The sequence below is a fragment of the Dendropsophus ebraccatus genome, chromosome 12, assembly GCF_027789765.1.
Source record: "Dendropsophus ebraccatus isolate aDenEbr1 chromosome 12, aDenEbr1.pat, whole genome shotgun sequence".
Lineage (NCBI taxonomy): Eukaryota > Metazoa > Chordata > Amphibia > Anura > Hylidae > Dendropsophus > Dendropsophus ebraccatus.
Window position 1 is genome coordinate 81,932,471 of NC_091465.1, and position 16,654 is coordinate 81,949,124.

Sequence of the window (16,654 nt, forward strand, 5' to 3'; positions counted from 1 at the left end):
CTTCGGCCTCCCATGCCTCCAGCCAAAACCCATCACTTGACACCCCCCCCCATCATACACACAACTACCACCCCCAGCCTCCCCAAACAACTACCACCCCCAGCTCCCCTAACAACTACCACCCCCAGCCCTCCCCCCACAAAACTACCACCCCCAGCCCTCCCCCCACAAAACTACCACCCCAGCTCCCCACACAATTACCACCCCAGCCTCCCCACACAACTACCACCCCCAGCCTCCCAAAACAACTAACACCCCCAGACCCCCAAACTACAGCCCTCACCCAACTACAGCTCCCCAAACAACTACCACCCCCAGCCCCCCAAACAACTACCACCGCCAGCCCCCACCCAAGTACAGCTCCCCAGACAACTACCACCCCCAGCCCACCAAACAACTACCGCTGCCAGCTTTGAACCCAATTACAACCCCCAAACAACTACCACCCCCAGCCCCCCAAACAACTACCACCGCCATCTCCCTACCCAACTACAACCCCCAAACAACTACCACCCCCAGCCCTCCCCCCACAAAACTACCACCCCCAGCTCCCCACACAATTACCACCCCAGCCTCCCCACACAACTACCACCCCCAGCCTCCCAAAACAACTAACACCCCCAGCCCCCAAATTACAGCCCCCACCCAACTACAGCTCCCCAAACAACTACCACCCCCAAACAACTACCACCGCCAGCCCCCACCCAACTATAGCTCCCCAAACAACTACCACCCCCAGCCCCCCAAACAACTACTGCTGCCAGCTCCGAACCCAATTACAACCCCCAAACAACCACCACCCCCAGCTCTCCCCCCACACAACTATCACCCCTTAGCCACCCACAACTACTTCAAATTCAATCGAGTAGTGTGGTGAATACGCGGGAAACATTCAAAAGCCCTCCCATCGCAGTTGTCGCTTTTTTAATCCAATCACCATGCAGGGAGGCGGTGAGCGACCCTGGGAGTACGCACACAGCGTGAAAACGGCGTCTACCCTCATTGGATAGCTGAACCACATGACCTTGAATATTTAATACTTGACTTCCGCCGCTCGACCGCAGATGAGCTTTCAACCTAGCCAGGGAAAGATCTTGCAACAGGGAGAGATAGAGTAATCACCGGCGTATGGGTACCACTTAGGACAACCTAATACTTAACTTTTAATAATTCATTAAAAATTCTACAACAAAAAGGTCCACACTAACGACAAAAAGACATTCACTAATGTGCTCTATATACAGTGAAGTAACCTAAAGGGCCAAAATTGACATAGGGGAGATATCCCACGTTCCTGAAGGGATGCTACTACTTAGGGACTCACGTCCAGGTACAGAAATACCTAAGATACAATTTGATAGTCGGGGAGAAAAAGAGAGAGAGGAAAGTGGTGGTGCGTCCTGCTCTCAGCCCTAATAGCCTCTTGCCCTGCCTTTTGGGGAACCCACCTCCTTAACAGGGTGGCCCCAACCACGATGACAGTCCCTTCCTTATTGTACGTGCCCAGTAGGAAACAAGAAACACAGAAGACAGAAAAGAGTGAAAAAACAGTGTAAACTCAAAACCACCTAAAAAACAACCAGCAAGAGATATCATAATATATACACAGTACCTATTGTATAAGCTGTGCTCGTTCCTACACAGCGCCTATATCAGAAGCTGTGTTCGTTCCGACGCGTTTCAGCCATCCCAATTATGGATGGATTCATCAGGGAACACACATAGCACTCCAAAAGGATGTGCCTAAACCAATTCCTGCTGTGAGGGATATCCTTTCATCACAAAAAATACATGGACCTCTTAGGAATGGTAAAACATAATATAGTAATAAATGATTCGTACTCAGTATGGTGACAGCAAAATATGAGAATAACAAAAGAATGACCCCATATAGATAAATAGATGAATATAGCAAATAGTTGTACTTAGCTATATAAATGGACTGAAGTTGTGCTGCCTGCGAAGGTCCATGTTCACCCCACGATGAGAGGGTGACACTGAATCAGAGGCTGGTCAGGCTTATATACCAGTGATAGTGGTATTACTTCCGGGTTATGACAAGTGTATTGGTACGGTCATGTGATCTAAATGCGGTCACCTGACTGGATTAATGCGGTCACATGACCGAGATGCGGTCACGTGACTCTGCTATAGTCCTGACTAGATGTTAAATAGCCACTGCTTATATAGATGGCGCGCAAGCACCACTTACCAGCCTCCAGAGGGTAACACAGGGCGCCGAAAGTGTCAGAGATGCCACTGATAATACATATGGTGATATTCGGCGGCCACTTCCGGTTGTTGGAACGCAAATGCGTTCCAAACAGCGGAAGTGCGTCACATACAAGATCCAGGGCTAGGGGGTGGAGCGCAAATTGCGTTTCTCCCACAACTTTATTAAACAGGACACAATGGTGACAACCAGGGCAATACAGCCCATAGTGAGTGCCCTGGAAAACTCAATAGCAATACAAATGATAATCCTATATAAATACCTAATAGTATACATAAAGGCAGAAAAAAAAAAAAAAAAAAAAAAATTAAAAAAATATAAATAAATAACTGGTAATTCATGATTTATAAAATATAATGAGAAAACAGTAATAGCCCAACGTACACCATTCACACCCATATAGAATAATGTGATGAGTAGCGAGAACATATGATATAGATGCCATTATATGGGGTAACATTCACTCAAGATACACAATATGATATCAATAACCAAAGCCCAGTCACCAAGAGCACACAATATGGGCATTTTTAACCAATGAATGATGAAAACACAAGTGCTTCATTGAGGCCCCCTGGACTCACAGTCCCAAGTCTGTAAATCCACTGGGCCTCTTTTTGGAGAAGGCGTTTATCCAGATCACCCCCCCTGGGTGAGGGTCGTAACACCTCAATAACCTGGAACTTGACCGTCCATGGGTCATCTCGGTGGACCAATCGCATGTGTTTGGCAAGAGGTTTATCTCGACTATGGGAGATGTCTCCCATATGTTCCAATATACGTCTGCGTAGTTCCCGCTTCGTTTTGCCTACATACTGGAGGGGGCAAGGGCAGCTTGCCATGTATATGACCCCAGAGGTCTTACAATTAGCAAACTCTCGATTCGTGTAATGCTTCCCATCTGCCCCATGGAAAGAACGAATCTGCAAAATATACTTACAGGCCTTACAGGTCCCACATCTATAGGTACCCTCCATCCGGGCCTGTCTCAGCCACATGTGCGTAGATGGAGGAGAGTAGTGACTATGCACCAAACGGTCACCTAAATTTCTGCCCCGTCTATAGGTGACAGCCGGTCTGTCATCAACTAGTTGGGAAACCACCGGGTCAGATTTAAGGATTGGCCAAAAGCGATTAAGTATGTCCCTAATCTCGGTCGCTGATGAGTCATAGGTCCCTATGATTCTTGTTTTTGTCAATCCCTCTGTTGGTGTATCCCTAGGTACCAATAACGTCCGTCTATCACGTTGCTTAGCCTCCTTATAGGCGCTTTTTAGTACATGGTCAGGGTAACCACGATCGCGGAAACGCTTATACAGCGTTTCAGCTTCTTGTTTAAATGCACTCGGGGAGGAACAGTTACGCCGAGCCCTGAGGTATTGCCCCTTCGGGATACCTCGGCGAAGTGGTTGTGGGTGATAGCTTTCCCACCGTAACAGGCAATTGCCGGCCGTGGGTTTTCGATAGATGGCCGTATTCAGTCTGCCATCAGCCCCCCTCTTAAGAGTAACATCCAGGAAACACAATTCTTGTTCCTGGACCTCATAAGTGAACCTCATCCCAATATTATTGGTATTGAGGCACTGCATGAAATCCACGAACTCACTGCGCGTACCCGACCAAATTACTGCCACGTCGTCAATATACCTAGCCCATAATTGAATATGCTGCTGGTATTCCGATAGGTGATCACCGAAGACCATGGCTTCCTCCCACCAGCCCAGGAACAGATTTGCGTAAGTAGGCGCCACAGGGGCGCCCATTGCAGTGCCCCTGAGCTGGTGGAAGATGTGGGAAGCAAAAAGGAAATAGTTCTTGGTTAGAACAAATTCCAAGAGTTGTAAAATAAGTAAATTATGTGGTCTATCATGGGTGCTCCTGCTATTTAGGAAATGACCCACCGCTTTCAGTCCTAGTTCATGATGAATGGAGCTGTAAAGGGCCTCTACATCTATGGAGCAGAGCAGATGGTGTTGTTCTAGGATAATATCCTGAGTGCGTAGCAACAAGTCAGTGGTATCGCGTAGGTAAGATGGCAAAGAGAGAACGAACGGTCTAAGAATTTTATCCAGGTATATCCCTACATTCTGGGTAAGATTGTCAACACCTGAGACAATGGGACGGCACTTTAAGGGTGTCAGTCCCTTATGGACCTTGGGGAGTCCATAAAAGGTTGCCACCTGTGGGGAAATTGGGTACATAAAATTAAACTCATTCTGATCGATGAGTTTATTGTTTTTAGCTAGATCCAGAATATTCTTGAGCTCCTTTTGGAATGCTAGGGTAGGGTCAGATCGTAACAATGTGTAATTGGACCTATCCTTGAGGACCTGTTGGCACATCGTGACATAATCATTGTGGTCCATGATCACCAAATTGCCCCCTTTATCCGAGGGTTTGATGACCAAGGACCTATCTCTCTCCAAAGATACCAGGGCCTTCCTCTCCTCAAAGGACAAATTATGTCCAACATTAGGGGGGCTAGTGTCCAGTCGTTCGATGGCCTGTGTGACGACCTGTAGAAATGTATCGATAACATCATGGTCCCCCACTGGTGGCATTCTAGTGCTCTTGGGTCTAAGATCAGTGAAGGGACCCGTCCCCGGAGTCCTATGTTGTTCATTAAGGAGGGAAGACAACGTGTCGATATTGGCAAAATCCAGCATGTCCAATGTTGGATCCTGATGGATCCTTTGATTTCTCAACAGGAAGAACTTCTTCCACCTGAGTGACCTACTAAACATATGAAGATCTTTAATCCAACCAAAGGTATCCCTTCTGTTGGTGGGGATAAAGGACAATCCTTTCAGCAGAAGTGAGGTCTCTGCTCCTGATAAATTATGATGTGATAAATTAATAATTTGGTTATCAGCTGGAGTCCCTCTGTGTTCTAGCCCTGTGTGGGTGGTAGTGGACCCCTGTCCAAAAAAGGCACCATGGGAGTAGAGGAGGAGGCATTGGAGAAAGAACGTGTATTGTATCCCCTTCCCCAATTCGTGTTTCCCCTTCCCCTCTGTGAGTTCCATGTTCCAGACCCTCTACTTCTATTATAATGTGTGTACTTTTTATTCCCTTGTTTTTCCTTCCTTGACTCGGAGTCCGAGATATCCGTGTCCGAGGAGGTGTAGTCAGTATCGACACCCCTTTTCTGGTTAGATTGTAATAGATGGGTGTAGGCCCTGTTTTCTTTAAATTCGTTAATATCCTTAATGAAGTGCCGGTGCTTTCTCTCCTTCAATGTGTATTTAAATTTCTCAATCTTATTTTGTAATTCAGTCTCCTTCTTGGAGAAGTCCTGGGTGTCTCTAAGAGTGGTTGCTAAATTAATTGTTTCTTGCAGTTTAGTAGTCGTATTTATGAGAATTTGCTTCTCCCGATCCAATAAGAGATTCATAAACCTCAGTGAACTAATGGTCGCCTCCTGTTCCCATTTACGCATAAACTCAGGGGTTTGTGATCTTTCTGCCGGGACAATGTTGATCCTAAGGCCTTTAGGGACTATATTGTGCGAGATATAGCTTTCAAGTGATTTCACCTCCCACCAAGACTTGATGTTATCCTTATAATTCTGTTCTAGATCTTTGAACACATTGTGGAGGGTAGGTGTCGCCTGATTAACCAAATTAATGTTTTTATCTGAAAAAACTTCACGCGCCTCCTCCGTCCATGTGTCTGTGTTAAGACAACTGGACAGATAACTTGCCATGCCCAATGTAAATACAACACACTGTTAAATCAGTGGAAAACAGCATAAACATGAAAATCCAAATAACGGAAATACAGGTGCCGTTACACCATAGTAGCGTAAGGTCCAGTGGTCAAGACAAACTAGAGTAATCACCGGCGTATGGGTACCACTTAGGACAACCTAATACTTAACTTTTAATAATTCATTAAAAATTCTACAACAAAAAGGTCCACACTAACGACAAAAAGACATTCACTAATGTGCTCTATATACAGTGAAGTAACCTAAAGGGCCAAAATTGACATAGGGGAGATATCCCACGTTCCTGAAGGGATGCTACTACTTAGGGACTCACGTCCAGGTACAGAAATACCTAAGATACAATTTGATAGTCGGGGAGAAAAAGAGAGAGAGGAAAGTGGTGGTGCGTCCTGCTCTCAGCCCTAATAGCCTCTTGCCCTGCCTTTTGGGGAACCCACCTCCTTAACAGGGTGGCCCCAACCACGATGACAGTCCCTTCCTTATTGTACGTGCCCAGTAGGAAACAAGAAACACAGAAGACAGAAAAGAGTGAAAAAACAGTGTAAACTCAAAACCACCTAAAAAACAACCAGCAAGAGATATCATAATATATACACAGTACCTATTGTATAAGCTGTGCTCGTTCCTACACAGCGCCTATATCAGAAGCTGTGTTCGTTCCGACGCGTTTCAGCCATCCCAATTATGGATGGATTCATCAGGGAACACACATAGCACTCCAAAAGGATGTGCCTAAACCAATTCCTGCTGTGAGGGATATCCTTTCATCACAAAAAATACATGGACCTCTTAGGAATGGTAAAACATAATATAGTAATAAATGATTCGTACTCAGTATGGTGACAGCAAAATATGAGAATAACAAAAGAATGACCCCATATAGATAAATAGATGAATATAGCAAATAGTTGTACTTAGCTATATAAATGGACTGAAGTTGTGCTGCCTGCGAAGGTCCATGTTCACCCCACGATGAGAGGGTGACACTGAATCAGAGGCTGGTCAGGCTTATATACCAGTGATAGTGGTATTACTTCCGGGTTATGACAAGTGTATTGGTACGGTCATGTGATCTAAATGCGGTCACCTGACTGGATTAATGCGGTCACATGACCGAGATGCGGTCACGTGACTCTGCTATAGTCCTGACTAGATGTTAAATAGCCACTGCTTATATAGATGGCGCGCAAGCACCACTTACCAGCCTCCAGAGGGTAACACAGGGCGCCGAAAGTGTCAGAGATGCCACTGATAATACATATGGTGATATTCGGCGGCCACTTCCGGTTGTTGGAACGCAAATGCGTTCCAAACAGCGGAAGTGCGTCACATACAAGATCCAGGGCTAGGGGGTGGAGCGCAAATTGCGTTTCTCCCACAACTTTATTAAACAGGACACAATGGTGACAACCAGGGCAATACAGCCCATAGTGAGTGCCCTGGAAAACTCAATAGCAATACAAATGATAATCCTATATAAATACCTAATAGTATACATAAAGGCAGAAAAAAAAAAAAAAAAAAAATTAAAAAAATATAAATAAATAACTGGTAATTCATGATTTATAAAATATAATGAGAAAACAGTAATAGCCCAACGTACACCATTCACACCCATATAGAATAATGTGATGGGTAGCGAGAACATATGATATAGATGCCATTATATGGGGTAACAATCACTCAAGATACACAATATGATATCAATAACCAAAGCCCAGTCACCAAGAGCACACAATATGGGCATTTTTAACCAATGAATGATGAAAACACAAGTGCTTCATTGAGGCCCCCTGGACTCACAGTCCCAAGTCTGTAAATCCACTGGGCCTCTTTTTGGAGAAGGCGTTTATCCAGATCACCCCCCCTGGGTGAGGGTCGATAGGTTTTAGTAGCGTTTTGGTTAGGCAGGATTACTACAGAACCCAAAAGTCCTTTTCAGGGCTAAGATCCAGCGAAAAAGTCATCTCTGCATCCAAAGCTTCTCAGTGCTAAGAAATAGATGATATAACAGCATCAGCAGGTGTATTCATTCCAGTACCCTGTGTGTACAAGTGACTTATAGTGTCTCTGGTGTACGGATTTGCCACTGGGCACAAGATATAGCAAGTGTTCTTGTACCCACTGCGGGCACCTGATACATACTGTTCCAGAAGCCCACTGAGGGCACGTGATACCATTCAGTGAAAAAAATCATCTTTGAATCCAAAGCACTTCTCAGCGCTACTACATAGATCTTAGCAGCAGCAGCACATTGGAATCATGTATGTAACGCTGCACAAGAAATACGAAGGAAATGTGTGAACATTGCCATAAACGTTCGTAAAGCGTTCACAAATATTTTTCCTTTGCAACTGCGGAGAGTGGCATTATACTGCGATTTTGGGGTGTTGGGTGCACCCAAGCATGCTCCCCCTGATGTCCCAGTGTCATTCCGGAGGTGTTGGCATCATTTAGGGAGGGTTCATGGGGGACTTGGTGACCTCCAGATGGTCGAATTTGCAGAGATTTTTTTCCCCATAGACTTTAATGGGATTGAATATTCGTTCGAATAGTCAAATCTCGGTGACTATTCGATTCGAATTCTCGAAAGTCGATTATTTCACTACTCGCTCATCTCTAGTAGATGGAGGTTAAATACAGAAGTCACTGTCTATTCACTCATGGAGGCATGGACTTTGGGGGGCTTTGATAATGTAAGTACCCTACTATCTGGACTACAGTACGTATTTTTTAGATATCTTTAATCAATAATGGGCATCCCTCTCCAGGAATAATGAGTGACAATTAGAGATGAGCGAACCTGGAGCATGCTGGAGTCCATCTGAACCCGAACTTTCGGCATTTGATTAGCGGTGGCTGCTGAAGTTGGATAAAGCCCTAAGGCTATGTGGAAATCATGGATATAGTCATTGGCTGTATCCATGTTTTCCAGACAACATTAGAGCTTTATCCAAGTTCAGCAGCCCCAGCTAATCAAATACCGAATGTTCGGGTTCGGATCGACTCAAACCCGGTTCGCTCATCTCTAGTGACAATGCTCACGGACATATAATGTCACTCATGTAGACGTCTTTATAGCATTAAAGCTGTGGGATTATTAGACACATCCCCAGAGACACTCGGCTGCAGAAAGTCTCACTCCGCTGCGGCTTTGGTTTTAGATCAGATTCGTTTTTGGAGAAGTGAAACTCATCTTGGTGCAATGTATAAAGTAACAGCGGGTTTCATGGTTCACTTACTTGGCTACAATACATTGGGTGTGAATGGCGGATGTGGGTTCTTTAGAGACACAGAGCTGTAGAGGTCAATTATCTGCTACTTCCACTTCAGTTAATACCGAGCTGTTTCCTTTTCAGAGAATTGAAAGTGATTTTGATACATTTCTCACACAATCGAGTCTTGTCTCGTTCACCTTGGCTGCAGTACAGATTACAACACCGCAGAAGCCGGGGGATAGCTAGTCTTATCCTGCCCCAAGCAGTTTTTTGCACCTATAAACATGTCTCCCTCTCAGGAGTCTCTGGAGTTCTTAGTTCTCCTCTCCTCCTGCCTCCCATTATATTGTAGTTCTCATCTGGAAAGAAATGCCTAGTCATGCTCAAAGTTTAATACAATACAAGGGTGAGCCAAAAGTTTCAAGACCCCCCCTTTATTTCAGACCTGAATAACCCAGCAATTTATGGGTAAAGGACGCCATCTTTATGGTTTTGTCCGGATCATGACCGCCATCTAGAAAGCTGCCACACTGGATCAAGGGCGACTTTTTCAAGGTGGTCATGAAGCATATCCAAGAAAACTAGAAAGGACTCAGAAATTGATTGCTGCAATTTGATTTTCAATATTTCTCATGCTTTAAAAGTTATCAATACAGAAATTTGCTTTGCGGTTAGCGTCAACTCTGTGTTCCAGAGACAGCACATTGAACACGTCAAATAACTTTCTTTATTGTTAACCCTTTGAGGACCAAGCCCAAAAAATGACCCAGTGGACTGCGCCAATTAAAATTTTTGTTTTTTCCTCTAGCACTTTCAGTTTTCTACCTACAGGGCCATGTGAGCGCTTGTTTTTTCAGGACTAGGTGCACTTTGTAATGGCATCTTTAATTCTACCATAACATGTATGACGGAACCCCAAAAATATTATATATGAAAATATAAACTGGTAAAATCGTAAAAAACAATGCAATATGGTAACGTTTGGGGGGTTGCTGTGTCTACGTAATGCACTATATGGTAAAGCGACATGATACCATTATTCTGTAGGTCAGTCCGAACACAACCATATGCAGGTTACACAGATTGTTATATATTTTATTTGAAGAAATCCTTTTTTTTTCCCCGCAATTAATTATTAATAAAATTGCCCTATTGTGACTCCTATAACGGTTTTAGTTTTTCACCTACGCGACTGTATGGGGTGTCATTTTTTTGCGCCATGATCTCTAATTTTTATTAATACCCTAATTGTTTAGATTGGAAATTTTGATCACTTTTTATTATATTTTTTAAATATATAATGTAACAAAAACCTTCAATCCTGGCGTTTTTTCCCCTCTTTTCGTTTACGCAGTTCACTATACGAGATGGCGATTGGTATATTTTAATAGACTGGACAATCACGCACACTATGGTATATAATATGTTTATTTATTTAAATATTCTTATATGTTTCATTTATATAATGGGATAGGGGGGTTATTTTAATCTTTATTAGGAGAGGGGCTTTGGTGTATTTATAAAAACATTTTTATTTTTTATAAAAATCATTTTTTTTACACATTGTAAGTCCCCCTGGGCATTACTTAGATTGCATTCACTGATCACTGCTGTGCCATAGGCATAGCATTGATCAGTGTAATAAGCGTTCTGCTCATTGCGCCTGTCTGTGGCAGATTCAATTAGCAGAACGCCGATAGGATCACACGGAAGAAGGTAAGAGACCTCCGGCGGTACATTAAAATGACCGGGACCCGATCGGTAAGTAACAAAAGCTGCTACTATCACTTACACTTAAACGCCACAATCACAGCAAAGGGGTTACTGACAGGCTGCAGCGGGATCGATGCAGTCTGTTATTAATGGTAAGGGCCCGGCTACTGATTGCAACCGGCCCCCACCTGCTATGAAGCGTGCTCCACTCCGGAGCGCTCTTCATAGCTTCTTAAAGACCCAGGACGTACAGTTATTTCATAGGTCGTCTGGTGACAGGGGTTGAAGGGGTTATCCGGGTAACAGTATTCTAAACCATCCTCCTTCCCAATACCACCCTATGTCTAATATACATGTATAACCTATCTTGCATCCTCTTCCTGTTTTTTTCTCATATTTACCCACTTTGGGTGTCTAAAATCATCTTCTCTGTGTCCACTCTGTTAACACGCTGCTACCTCTTCCCCCTCCTTTTGTAGACACAGATCATGCGATCTCCTCTGGGGGGGGGGGGGGGGGGGGGCAGGTTAACTGTTGACTTGGTAACCAACCCTCCAGGAAACATTATGTGCATCATCTCCATGCACCCGTGCTACTTCCATAGACTTACATGTGTCCCTGAGCCTAGGTTTCTGTAATATGAAAAGTTATAGTTCTATCTCTGCTTGCTGTCAGTGAATGCAGGCATATGTACTTGTCTTTGTGTCACAGCTCTGTATGTTGTAAGTGTAATGGATGTTCTTAGAGTCTGGATAGAACTAGAATGTTTTCATTCACAGTCAGCAAGCAAAGATCTAAACCTACACTACACCCCCACCGCCTGGTAAAGAGATGCTCATCATGCAACACATAGCCATACCATGCGCATCAGCTCTGCTACACCATGTGCGTGTCAGCTCTGCAACATCATCAGCAGTGGGCTGGAAAGAAAGCTAAGGGGGCGAGTACGCAAATGGACCAATCAGGGAGATGCATGATGGGAAATGTAGTTTCCTGGCCGGCACCATCTTGGATATAGATTGGCTTTTAGAAAAAAAACCAACTTGTAACTCAGGCATGACAGCAGCTAGAATGGCAGAAGACAGCTCAAAATACTCAGGAGGACTTGGTGAGTAAGGTTCAGCTAGGTTTTAAAGCATATCATTTTTTAGCTCTTAGGCGGATAACCCTTTAACTTGTCCTTGATCCAGTATGGCAGTTTTCAAGATGACGGCCATGTACCGGACATAGGCTGAAAAATACCCCCCCCCCCCCACCCATTACTCTCTGGGTATACAGATTCTTTATTTTCATTATCTCTTTTGTTTCTGAAATAAGGGTCCTATTCCACGGGCTGAGCAACAATGTAAATGAGCACCGATCTGCTAGATTGGCGCTCGTTTACTGGGCCTATTTCACGGCCCCGATGATCGTTAAGTAAGGGGTGCAGGGACATCATTACCGATGTCCTTGCAGCCCTTTCAGCAATACATTACCTGTCCGGGCTTCTCCTGCACTCCGTCTTCCTCCCCGGGTCCTGTGGGACGGCCTGACTGAGCTACCAGACCGCTCAGCCAATCACTGGCCGCGGTGGTCCCGGACAGTGATTGGCTGAGCGTCTGACAGCTCAATCAGGCCGCTCCGGAGTTGCTGATGCTTTGCCACGGGACCCGATCCAGGACCCGGAACAGATCAGTAATTTCTTGGTCTGATGTGGACGGCTACTTTGTTATTTCATGACTAATAAAGGGGTTATCTCAATATCCATCCATGTACCAAGGGACCCCATCGGTCAGATACTTTACACTTATACTATGGATAGGTGTGCAGGGTCTGGAGTTGATTTCAGGTTCTGACTTTGCATCGAATAGTTGTTCATGAGAATTATTAATATGCAATTTAAAGAGGTGTCAATGCAAGTAAAGTGTTGTCATTTGTCTGTTCTCCCTGAGTTCAGCAATCTGTTTCTCTTATGGCTGTACTAGGCATTGCTCCCACCTAGCCAGAATCCTGCTCCACACTGTTGAGGGGCAACACCCCGAAACAGCTGTCTGTGGATGGTTACCTAGCCTTGGTTTATCCCTTGTCATTACACTGACTTATAGGGCCACTTAATATGGTGGATTTGGTGGTTTCCTAACAGGAGCTGCCACTTGGCTGGGTCCTTCTCGGAGGGATATCTGGCTAGTCCTGTGTTTTGAGACTCTTCAATGAGGCTCCACGGCTCTTCTTTTGCATACCAATGCAAGTAAAGGAAGACCTCTACAGACACAACAAATCCGAGAGGAAAATTAGAGCGATAACAAAGACTTGAGTAGTGGTGTATTCCTAGAAATTGCTATTGAGCTCAACACTAGTGATGAGCGAACATGTTCGTAAATGTTCGTATGTTTGTACAAACATGACGCTATTTGTTTGTGTTCGCCGATCATGAACAATTTGTTTGATGACCGAAATGGTTATAATGATCGTTTTTTAACATATTCGATCTTGCGAATGCTCACAACTGCGTAATTTACACTTTGCGGCTGATAACCTGTACGCATGTGCGTAATTCTAGATCGAAGCGTACGCTTCTACTGAGAGTTTGTTATTTGTTTGTGAATGTTCGGCGAACACGAACCAATCCGAATAATTATTTTTTTTATGTTCGTGTTCAAGAACTGAACACTGGGATTTATGCTCATCATTACTCAACACCAATGAAAGGCCTGGAAAAGCCCATAAGACAGCAAATGGGCGGTGTATTCATTCCTTGGTAAATAAAACTCCCTCCCCAGAAATTTGCCTACAAATTCAGTTTTTATTAAGGGAGAATAGTACAACCTACATACTGTAATTGGCACATGTAGCATTTTGCTCAGTATAGCACAAGAGTGGCATTACAGTAGATATACGATGCAATGTTGTAGCTTTTCCTGTAACTGTTGAGCAGAAAACATCCCCAGCTTTAGGGAACCTGCGATGCCCTGACCCATGAGGGTCACTTCGCAATGCAGGTGTTGTGAGTGGGCAGGAACTGGGGCAGCTGCAGGGTATAGGATTGTCACAGTATAGGGCCTGAGGATGGCACAGCTGAGGGACCGGTCTGCAGATACTGCGGTATAATTGCTACTGGGCATGCGATTCTTCGCTGTACCTAGTCAGGGCACCAGTAAACGGACACCAATGCCAGGGTTCAGTAACAGCGGTGGTTACACTTTTATTGTAACTGAGGTAACTGGTAGCAACAGTCTCTTCCAGATGCAACCGGGTATATAGCAGACTTATATAGACAGAGCTAAGGTGGTGCTGCATAGGCTGAGGTGAAACGTGCCGGATGATGGGAGTAGTAGTGAGAGAGGAATAGAGGAGCTGGGTGGATTTAGAGTACTTGCGGTATAAATCTTGATTTGATGAGGAGATGAATAACAGGAACGACACCCAGATGAGAAGATACTCCAGGCACTTGAGCAGACGGACAGCCAGGATCTGTTACAGCAGAGCACCAGGTCCACTCTTCCGAAGATGAAGAGAGACACACACACACGACCTCCTTACTTGGGAGCAGGGGCCGGAACTCACACGGACAACCTATCCCCTTTGTGGCAGGGAATAGACTGACTTGCAAGAGGAAGTCACATGGTAACCCCTGGCCAAAGTTCAACCGCCATTGGAGGAACCATGGTTACAGGGCACGGTCACGTGATCCTCAGCCTCTGCATACCACTGCACAGAGTTAAACACATATACAATATACATGAACCTGAGAGTAATAGGGACTACATAGTCACAGTTTCAGTGCAAATAGTTTCCAGAACAGGCATGGCTGTAAAAGCAAAAAGTAAACTAACAGTGAGAAACAGACAGCGTGTTCTGGGACACTGCATACCTCCCTAGCAAGTTTGAGCCGACCTCGGCGAATCTCGAGGCGTAGCAAACATGAATAGACTGGACAATTAGACAACAGGACTGAATGATGATTGTGACTGCTGAAGTGTGTGTTTCCCACGCTCAAGGCACAGGTGACAAAGTGAAACTAAGAAGAGAGAAAACCCTGGTGGCAGGCCTTCACCTAGGGGTGCCTAACGTACTCTGGTTACAGGTATTTAGTGCATGAACCATCTGACATGTAAGCCAGGACAACTTAACTGCTGGCGGGTGACCCTCAATATTCCAGCCAGTTAGACAGTAGGTTTTCAATATAAAGTGTTACCCTACTGAAAAAAGAGAACCGTGAAGACCTGTGTACTGCCTTGGGTGTCTGTGTGAAGTGTCTTGGACACCTGGAAGAGAAAGAATAAAATACCAAAAGCAAGCATACATTTGGGCGCCCATGCATACTGGTCAATCATACAACACACTTACTCAATAGGCCGAACACACGAAATGGTATCCAAGGTGCAATATGTATGAACCAGTGGGAATGTTAAGTAGGACTATGTGTAGCAACTACGGTGTGTAGGGACAAGACAGAGGTGAACAGACACCGGAAACAAAAGGAAGGGAAATATAAAAGACAACAAATACTGCGAGGTCTGGAGGAGAATTGGCTCACATAACTCTGAAGACATCTGAAGAAAACTGGCTCAAATAATCTTTCCAGCTGTAGATATAATACTGTAATGATAAATACAAGACTTGTTAAGAAAAGACACTCCTGCAAAACTATACTTTCTCTGAGAGGTATATAAACTGACTTCTCTTACTCAGAGGAGGAGCTATCTGACTCTGACACAAAAATATAGATAGATACTGTTTCCTTTTCAAAAGAGGCACTCTACTCTGAGGCTATCTCTGTGACCTTTTGCTTACTCAGAGGAGTAACATACACGAATAACCTTGATACTACTGGAATATGATACTAGAAATAAGTGCAATACTGACATAAGTGCAATGACAACCTGTTGATACCACATAATTGGACAAAAGTGCTTTAGGAAGGAATGGGTTAAGTGTCTCTGTTAGGTAGAGTCTCTTTTAGGCAATTGAAACCACCGTTCATGTAAAAGGATCTGGGACAGGCACAAGAGAACAGTTTTGTAATGGTAAGTGTCCATCAGCTCATGGCTGGTTAGTACAGGAAACTTGGTCAGGAGGACCAGGCACAAACCTTAAACGTTGCATAGCAAGAACTAGAACAGCAACAGTCAAACAACAACAAAAAAACTGTTTAATTACTCTGGTCTCTGTAGTGAATTGGAGGAATCCCTCTCGTAGAGCGCTCAGACCGTCTCAGCGGAGGATCCTCTTCAACAGTGATCGGTGCAGGTACGGGTTGAGGATCACCCCCAGTGGCTGGTTGTGGAGGTGGAGCTGTTGGAGGCACAATTGGAAGAGGAGGGCCCACTTTAATGTGCACAGGGACCGCTGAATAGCCTATGGGTAGGAGGAATGGTTCAGCTTGGAACATTTCTTCCAGAGAGAGAGGTTTAGCTGGAGCCGCTGAGGGAACCGGAGGTGTTGGTGCAGGTACCAGACACTGGGTTGTAAGGCCTTGTAGGTCCTCCTTAGTGCAATGCTTTATCCTATTCCGGTGCACTGTCTGTGGGGCTAGCCCTGGCTTTTTGACCTCATACACATCAGTCTCTGGGTAAGGGATAGAAGAGATGACATAGGGCTCAGGCTCCCAAAGACTCTCAAGTTTGTGAGAGCGATGATATTTCTTTAGCCAAACTTTATCTCCCACTTGTAGTGGTGTGGCATTCGCCCTTTGGTTGTAGACATCCTCTTGGCGCTGTTGATTTCCCCATCCTCTTGTCAACAATTTCCCGGGCATCCTGGATTCTCCTTTGATGCTCC